The 9,614-nt window shown below is 36.5% G+C and overlaps 2 long non-coding RNA genes across 2 annotated transcripts; one reads left to right on the top strand and one right to left on the bottom strand.

Annotated features, from left to right (window-relative positions):
- Positions 1-723: 723 nt before the first annotated feature.
- Positions 724-8,483, bottom strand: LOC141754731 (uncharacterized). Its single transcript, XR_012590713.1, has 5 exons — positions 8,344-8,483; positions 6,143-6,224; positions 5,577-5,681; positions 5,310-5,436; positions 724-1,397 (listed from the first exon to the last, which is right to left on the bottom strand). It is a non-coding gene; the product is annotated as an uncharacterized LOC141754731 (long non-coding RNA).
- Positions 1,291-3,963, top strand: LOC141754732 (uncharacterized). Its single transcript, XR_012590714.1, has 3 exons — positions 1,291-1,414; positions 1,517-1,631; positions 3,337-3,963. It is a non-coding gene; the product is annotated as an uncharacterized LOC141754732 (long non-coding RNA).
- Positions 8,484-9,614: the final 1,131 nt, after the last annotated feature.

The raw sequence follows: 9,614 nt of genomic DNA, 5'->3' as shown, positions 1-9,614 counted from the left end.
GTATTTATTTATTTGTTTTTAATTGTATGCATTTAGTTATGCAAAATAAATAAATATATAAAAAATGCAAAAAATAAAGAAATAAAAAAATTATATAATAAATACATAAATAAAAGGGAAAATTAAACAGGAAAATAAATTAAGAAGCAAATTAAAACAGAAATATCAATTTGTCACATTTTATTAATTAATTAATGGCAACATTTATTTTCAATATTAACTTTTGCTGCATTTAATGACATGTTTATTAATTTATCCAGTGTTCCGCCCTCCACAGATGGATGGCTTTCCTAGGTAAATTGCCAATAAAGGGGGTTTCTGAGCAGTTTCCTGAATAGAAGTGCTCACTATCCAATCGCGGAAAAATGCAATTCTTGCAGAAATCTCCAAATGAAGAATTTTTTGATACCAAATCACAGCATGGCTTTTACTGTGGTGTTCCTCAAGGTCTTAGTGTCTTAATGTGATATTTTGGAGGGATTGTTGATAACTTTTATCAATTCTCGATGGGTAAAAAATGGTTAAATTTAGCACCAAATCTGTTCAACAAATGGTATCAACCCAAAAACTGCTGCAACAACTTATGAGACATACTAGAGCATGGGAATGGAAATTATATGCTTCCATCATAATGTTCTAAACCCTTATACACTTTCACAATTTATTTTAATTAATTATTTATTTATGACTGGAACAAGTAATAAGTTGAAGCAATACAAAGTGTTTTGTCAGCCATTTATTAGACATGGAATAGTCAGGATTTATTCAATGCTGAATTTAGTTTTCATGAACCTACTGTGTGAGGGAATGATCCAGTGTTTGAGTAGAGTTTTCTGTGGATTCTCTTGTATGGATACTAATTTCAAAATGTGATGTGTTGCAGAGTTGAGCGGTGACCTGGGAGTTCAATATGTCGTCATCGCCTGGATGACGTTGTGAGAGGCACCGGATGTGGAAGCTTTATAAGTGGAAAGAGCGTGCACAACCAGAGGTGAGGTATTCCTTTTGCAATCATAATAATTACCTAATTAGCTCATTATTGTTGGTGTACCCTTCATTTTGACAATTTATTTAGGCTGGGCAGTGACGGTACATGTCGTCAAAACAATATAAAAGTGTCTTGTATATATTTTTCTAAATCATTACTATCGTGATATGGGCTAGACCTATATTCATTTATTTTTTCTCTATAATTTGATAGTTTGATTGACCCATGGAGAACTTTTGTATGAATCGAACATCTATGGAGGGACGTTTGGACACACGTTTATTGTGACGCATCACACAGTCTGGAAGAAGATGGATCCTCAACATCTTGGATAATCTTCATCTCTTCTCCCTGAAGCAGCTGTGTGAGCTCAGGATGCTGCAGCGCCCCGTCAGAGAGCCAGAGACATCTGAGGAAAATGTGGCAGTTGAGTAATAATGGCAATGATATTGTTGTCCTACCTCTGAATATGATTTTCTCAATCTACATACTGATACAAAACAATATAATATCTTCTCTTGGTTTTAGGGAATCCAAATCGGGGATATTGATTGAGAGAGCTCAGGGCCGTGCCAGGCCGAGGAGGACATTGAAACTCAACGATGATCTCCTCCCACATTCATATAGTTTTGTTTGACAACAGGTATGTGAGACTCGCTTTGCACCTGCGTCACGTCTGGGCCGATCAGAGGACTAAATTTAAAGAGCTTTTGATAATTCATTTTGTGTTGTCATGCACAAGTCCAGTCTAGGGCCCCATGTATTATATACTCCACCAGTCACAAAAAAACTAATGCAAACTTCAAAAATGCCATTAATATTTCTAGACTCTGACTATATAGAAGAATCCAGCGACCGTTTTGTGTGTTCTGCCATCTAGCGGTGCCGTCATTACTGCGGTGACAAGTTGTGGTGACTCTACTAACCGTGTTAACTGGGGACTTCAAGCCAAAAGCGTCCGTGGTTGCTCGTGGTAACCTATGTAAATGGTCTGCGTAGATAATAGAGACCGTATGTATTTAAAATTGATTAAAGCTAAATTTAAGGCTTTTACGTAGGGATGACCGAGTGCTTCGACTGTTGCCATGGTAATCCACCTCCAAATCAGTATTCAAATGCTGCATTTTTTTAATATATATATATATATATATGTAGTAATAATGTATAAATCCTATAAATAGCCCATGAAATAAGGAATAATCTCACAACATTATTAATTATTCATAATCAACATTCATTATCCACCCATTTTCTTTCCGCTTATCCGGTGCCGTGTCGCGGGGGCAGCAGGCTAAGCAGGGTGTTCCAGACGTCCCTCTCCTCAGCAACGTTTTCCAGCTCTTCCTGGGGGCAGCTAGACGAGATATGTAATCTCTCCAGTGTGTGTCTGGGTCTACCCCGGGGCCTCTTAACCAGTTGGACGTGCCTGGAAAACTTCCAAAGGGAGGCGTCCAGGATCCTGATCAGATGCCCAAACCACCTCAGCGGCTCTACTCTGAGCTCCCTCCGGATGTCTGAGCTCCTCAGCCTATCTCTAAGACAACAACATTCATTATCATTAGTTATTCTCCCTGTTTGTTGTGCGTAAGAAGTGCGTGTACACAGTGCAGCCCTACTTTTACGCAGACACAGCTGCCATCACTACGAGCAACCACGACGCATTCGGCTGAGAGTCACCAGTCAAGACGGTTAGCAGAGACTTTGTTTGTGTTCAGTTTGTGATGCCGACCGAATGATGTTTACTTTGTGGTCATTAGGTTGCCCTAGTTGGAGCAACTAATGTTATATTTCACAATAACACCACAGTTAGTTAATTGAGTCAATGGTGGGACCACCGCAGCCCCTAGACGGTGTCATTAGCCCACTAACGTCGTAAGCTAAGCAGTGTTAACTTAACCCGGGTTAACATAGTCGGCGGAAGTTGCCACTGCAGTAATGCCGACTTGTTTACTTCCGGTACTTCTCTGGATTCATGCATAGGCACTTTGTATTTTGCTTCTCCCCTTTTTTTTTATTTTTATTGGACACCCCCAAATACATTCTGTCAAGCTGACAGGGAGGAGAGAAAGAACACAGCAACAACATATTTTTACATTTTTAATGGAGCAAATGTTGTTTGAAACATAATCTCCAATGTATTTGCTAACATTGATGTATACTTTGTTCATTGAAATGTTTTGGTTACATTCCAAAGGAGAGAAAGTCAGAAAAAATTGTTAACATTGTGGAATGGCAGTGTCATGTTCAACTGTAGTCCTGGGTCAATATTAGTATTACTACATGTAGCAACTGTATGAACTGTACTGTATCTGACAGGTGTGATTGAACTAAAATGTCTCTTCTGACAGGATGGAAATGCAGCCCTGTCCTGTGAGCCACTGCAGAAACATACTGGAGGAGAGGAGACTAGAGGCCTGTACTACGAAGCGACTTCAACGTACCCAGGGTATCTTCTCTTTATCTAGCTTCACTAACCCTGACAACCGCCATCCTACAGTGGTTATCAACTCGGTAAATCAACCCAGGGTTTTTCAATCTGGCTATGAGCGCCTTCACATAAAAGGGACGGTGTTTGTATTACATTATTTGGATTGCTATTATAAAGTTGTAACTGATTATAATACTTTGTAAAACATCTATAAACATTACATACATGGATGGACAAAAAAACAATTATTAATCATTGATAAAGTTTGAACTATCTAAATAATGTTTATAGATGCTTTACAAAGTATTTATTAACCATTTAATCATCAGTTGCAACTTTATAATTATCAAAATAATGTTTATAGAGGGTTTACTAACCAATTATTAACCATTAAAAAAAGTGTTACAATCTAAAGTTGCAACTGATGATTATAATACCTTCTTAAATGGTTAATGAACATCTATAAGCATTAATTAGGTAGTTAATACTTTGTAAATGTTAATTGGTTTCTGGTCCATTTATTTATGTAATTTTTATAGATGTTTTACAAACTTAATAAAGAATATAAAATGTGTGCAACAATAAATTATGAATACATTTTCTAATGTAATTTTTATCATCTCTTATTAGCTATGATACAATATATAATTTATAAACTGGTTATTTCATATTACACAAACTAATGATAAAATAACAGAAATGATAGCGTTACTAATAATTAGTAAACATTAATTATCATTTCATTGTTTGTTTACAGTAAAATAACTTAACTAAGTTAATCTAAGTTTAATTAACTTTAAATTTACCATTTATAAATGACGGTATTAAGTGTTACCGATAACGGTAGTAAACTAATAGTTTACTGTTGCACACATAACATTTTATATACTATATTATGTATGTGTTAAAGGTTTACAAATCATTTGGTAATTATTAAGAAATTGTTTGTAAGACGTCTATAAACATACATGGATGGACAAGAAACCAACTATTAATCACTGATAAAGTATTGACTATCTAAATAATGATTACAGATGCTTTACAAAGTATTCAACCATTTAACAAGGTATTATAATCATCAGCTGCAACTTTATAATAACCATCAAAATAATGTTTATAGATGGTCTACTAACCAATTAACCATTAACAAAGTGTTGCAATTTATAATTATAATACCTTGTTAAATGGTTTATAAATACTCTGTAAAGCATATATAAAAATTAATTAAATAGTTAATACTATGTGAATTTCTGGTCTATGTATCTAATGGTCATAGATGTTTTACTACAAAATTCTTAAAGGTTTACAAATTATTTGGTTATCATTAACATTATTGCATTACTGATAATTAGTAAACATGCTTTGGGAACATTGGGTTTGTTTTTTTCTTTTACTTTCATGCCAATAAAGCCACTTTGAATTGAATATTAATTATTAGATTTGTTTATTAACAGTAACATAACTATTAAGTTAAGTCTATTAACTATCAATTTACCATTTATTAATAATGGTTATTATTAAGTGTTATCGAACAGTCTACTCTCAACAGAGCAGCATATTTTCCAAACAACGGGAAAACACTAAGAAGTTAAAGACATAATCCAGGAAGGACAGCTGGCAACAAAAAAAAGAAAATGGCAGACTATGTGAATTTGTAAATTAACAGACTTATATCACTGCCCCATCTAGAGCCTTACTAAACAAAACAACCTGATGCTTTTTCTTTTGCCAGCTGTCCTTCCTGGATTATGTGTTTAACTACTTGGTAGTTGTCTAATATTATAGTTGGCACTTCGTTTGTAAAATATGCCGCTCTGCTGACAGCAGACTTGTCCATATTTGTGATTGGTCACATGCTGCACTCACAGCCAGAGAAACTCTGGGTTGATTTACCAAAATGATAACCACCATCATAGGAATGCTTAGCGTGGTCGCAGTTGTTGGGGTTAGTGAAGCCAGCTAATGAGAAGATACCCTGGGTTACAGGCCTCAGGATCATCACCCTCCTCTGGATATTCACCTTTTCAGAGACAAAATAAAGCAAACAATCATGTACATGAAAGACTGGACATTGTTTACCTGTACTAGCACAGGGGTAGAATTTGGAAATCTACCAAAAAAATACTGACAAATATGACATGTATATGAACAATTACATACCTCCAGCTCCTGCAAGAAGTCCTATAGATGGTTCACAATGCCCACTTCCACCACACTATCTCACTGAACTCGGGATGACACACCGCTTAAACAGTCAGCATCAGCCTGGTGAGAGAAACAAGGTAGCACTGAGTTTATCCATATCAAAATGGGTTATTAACATGCAACACAAATCCCTTAGTTTGGTTTTCATGTAAGCAACAATATTCTTTTTACCTCTTAGAGCTTAGGTAAGGAAGGATCAGACTGTTGTCATGATGGTGCAGGTCATTACATCTATACTTTTAAGGACCCAAGTCACATAAACGTACTCATCAGGGATGCACAGATGTCAATACTGTAACCAGATATTTGGCCGATGTCAATTTATTTTTGACATAAATAAAGCTGTCTGATGTCTTAACTTGAAGTAATGTCTTCATTATTATTGTCCACGCTCTGAGTCTATGCTACAGTATAAAGTCAAATTAAACGACATGATTGGTACTTGAGATTAGCTGCTATTTTAAGTTTAGGACTTGGAATCACTATTAGCAGTTAAAAGCGGTATCGGTACATTAACTCACCTTCACCTCGACTGCAGGAGTGGATGGCAGATGTTTGGCTCGTTAGATCAGCAGCCGAAGTATGGCATGAACAACAACAGAACTAAAATATAGAAGAAGAAAAAAAATCTGTATTAAGTTAAAAGTATAAAATCAAAACCTGAATGGTGACAGACATCCATGACAAGTGTCAGCAGAGTGTAAAAAAACAATCATAGCGAACAATTTCTCGGATATGTGGATATGATGACCAAGGAGGTGGACGCAAAAACAGATCTGCTAGAACAGTCGGCTACGTTCAGAAAATGGATTTCCTTTACTGTAGTACAGCATTTAAAGCCAGGAAAAGACAACACTAATCACTATATCTATATCACAATATTAAGATATCCAAAATCACAGCCAATATCTAGTCTGATATCAAAATATTAATGTAATAGTGATAAATTGCCCAGCCCTATCTTTATTGATTCTCAGAATCATTGACTCAGTTTTATCTTTGTCTTTCCTAGAGCATTTTGAAATGCAAGCGCATTTTCAAAATATTGATGTTTAAAGCATCACAGCTCATTGAATTGTTGAACAGTGACTTATGAAATATGATATGTATTGAATCAGAATATTGCTGACAATAAATGTTATGTACAATACAATACACAGTACACACAGTACAGTATGTCACTATTGAGTTCCCATCCACAGTCCAAACGTTTCTGACTTTTCTTTGACCTTCTTGACCAATTCCAGAATCCCATATCCAGCAAATAAAGTAATAGTTAATATTTAGTTTAATCTGGACCAATTTAAATTGTGGCGTTTAAAATTTATGTGCCAGGGACCTTTTTATCTATAGATTTAACAAGAAATTAATACAAATGTTAGTCAAGGCACATTTCAAAGCTACTTTTCTACACAAAATGCAAAAACAAAAATGTTGACTATCTAACTTCCACTGTATTCCATGACAAAGGGGGGTTAAAAAAGTAAACCCATGGACTATCCCTGTCTTGAATGAAATTAAAGCAAAATTCCCTGAGATCCAGCTGTGAATTCTGCATTAAAAGCCCTGACACACCAAGCCAACGGTACCGTTGGCCAGGTTTGGGACGATTCAGCATGTTGAATCGGCGGCAGAGCTCATCGGTGAGAGAAATCACTGATTGGCGGTTCAGCTTAAACGAATCAGCGCATAAGAGAAACGGGAGTGAGCCAATGAGTAAAGTCAAGAGAAAAAACACAGATGGGGCTCTTTTTCATCTCATCTGATCACTCCGGGACACAGAACGACTAGGCCATCTGGAATATGGTGAGTGAGAGTGGTGTGAAAATGGTCAGCAGACGCCACTTTGTTTCATGTACGTATCATGACAACGGCTTGCCTATTCGCAGTCTTCTGGTTTCCCTTTTTGAATGACTAATACAGACTACCGCGACCTGCTGGTGTACAAATCATTGCCATGGTAACGTGTAAACAAAATCTTCTTAGAGGGCTCAGACTTATGGGCCTGAAGTTTGCTTGATCAAGACCCAACATGGAATATTTAGGACATTTTGCAGTCTGGTCACCCTCAAAAAGCCTCTGCTAACACGAAGAATCACTCCATTCATGTACAACTACTTTCACTTCTATTGCAAATAATTTTTTTATGTAATTTGAAGTGGCAATCTTGAACATTTTCATTTAAATAAATGTCTGTTGAGACACTATCACTGAATGAGGTAACACAATGGTGATTGAGCCTGTGACCCACTGATGAAAGTAATGCAGTATTTATATATTTGCAGTATTATGAAATGGGTGTCTGTGGTGACATTCCCGTTTTTCACCATTATATACACACAAAAAATAGAACTATGCACACAATTCTGAAAACTTGAAGCTCGTGTACATTAGAAATATATTTTTTTTCTATTCTATTTCTGTGCTCATATATCAACAAAAAGAAAAAAAATGAAATCACACACTATGCACTACATATCAAATGTGTGTATGATCGTTCAACATACTTTTGGGTGAATAATCAACAGTGTGTGTCTTTACGGACGCACTAAACTGTAATTTACCACGTCACTTCCTGAATGCCTCCTTGCCGGTTGAAGACAAGTAACCATGGTAGCCCGCACCAACCTGATGTGATCAGAACGATGATTTGTGAGAATCAGAGTCTGAATTAATTTTAAAAAAACATATCACGCCTAGCAAAGAGGAATATTATACTTACAGTTAAATTGAAGCGTTATTGATGTTACAGAGCTGTCCGTCAACATCCGTTATGAACGTTGTTGTTACTACCGCATTGCATTCTGGGATATTTATGCTGCCGTAGTGTCCAGCGTTGTATACTGTAATATTTCACAGGAAATAGTATGCTATTCACGTACTATTGGTTTCATACTAAGGTTTCGGACATTGTTTGAGTGTACTAAATAGCATGTTAGTGTGGAATTTTCAGACGCAACCAAAGACTGCGCAACTCACAGCACAATTCAATTGTTTCCACTTAAATAGAAATTCAACCAGGACTGAAATCTTAAGGATTGCCACTTTGTGCTCAGAGTTTAGCAGTCTGGAGTCTTTTTGTTGATGCATGAACATAGAAATAGAAAGGAGAAATCTACATCTATGTACATGAGCTTCAAGTGTTCAGAATTGTGTGCATAATTCAATTTTTTTGTGTGTGTATACAATGGAGAAAAACTGTAATTTTGCAGCAATGTCACCACAGACACCCAGTTCATAATACTGCAAATATATAAATATTGCGAGACTTTCATCAGAAGGTCACAGGTTCAGTCACCATCGTGTTACTTCATTTGGCGATAGTGACTTAACAGACATTTATTTAAATTAAAATCTTCAAGATTAACACTTTAAGTCATATTTCAAATATGTGTACCTGCGAGGAACTCCTTTCCTAGTGCCCCTGTATCGATGCCTGCCTCCACTTGGGATCTTGACACAGCGACGGGAGATTCTTCTTCTATGTTCACAGCAGCAGAGACGACCTGCAGGACGTCATCAAGACCTGAAATAAAAGCCTGTTAGTCACCGTGATTCTGGAAAGCATATGTTGTTATTCCTTTAGGTCAGAGGTTTTCAATCTGTGTTACATGCACCACCAGTAGTATGTGACTGATACTCTCTATTGTGTGTACATGTACAGTACCGGTCAGTAGTTTTAGAATCATTATAGAAGTTATCTCGAGACACTTTTCATATAGAGCAGGTCAAGACCGTCATCTATAATGAAGAGTACAAGAATAAAAGTCAAACTTACGTCCTAACCACTTCATTAACCTCGATGCAAAATGTCACAAGGTCAAGGAAAGCCGTGTAGTGAAACTACAATGTTCCGGAGATGGACTACAAAAAAAAGCACAGTTTTCCCCCGTGCGTTCTTACCATGTTGATTCATGCAGGCTATATAAACAGCTCCTTCAGTGACAGGCTGCTTCACTCGGAGAGATAGGTCCTTCCTACCTGCTGCCGTCA

This window comes from Sebastes fasciatus, chromosome 17 (assembly GCF_043250625.1).
Source record: "Sebastes fasciatus isolate fSebFas1 chromosome 17, fSebFas1.pri, whole genome shotgun sequence".
In the NCBI taxonomy this organism is placed as follows: Eukaryota; Metazoa; Chordata; class Actinopteri; order Perciformes; family Sebastidae; genus Sebastes; species Sebastes fasciatus.
The sequence above is the reverse complement of the archived record's forward strand: the minus strand, read 5'-3'. Positions and strand labels throughout refer to the sequence as shown.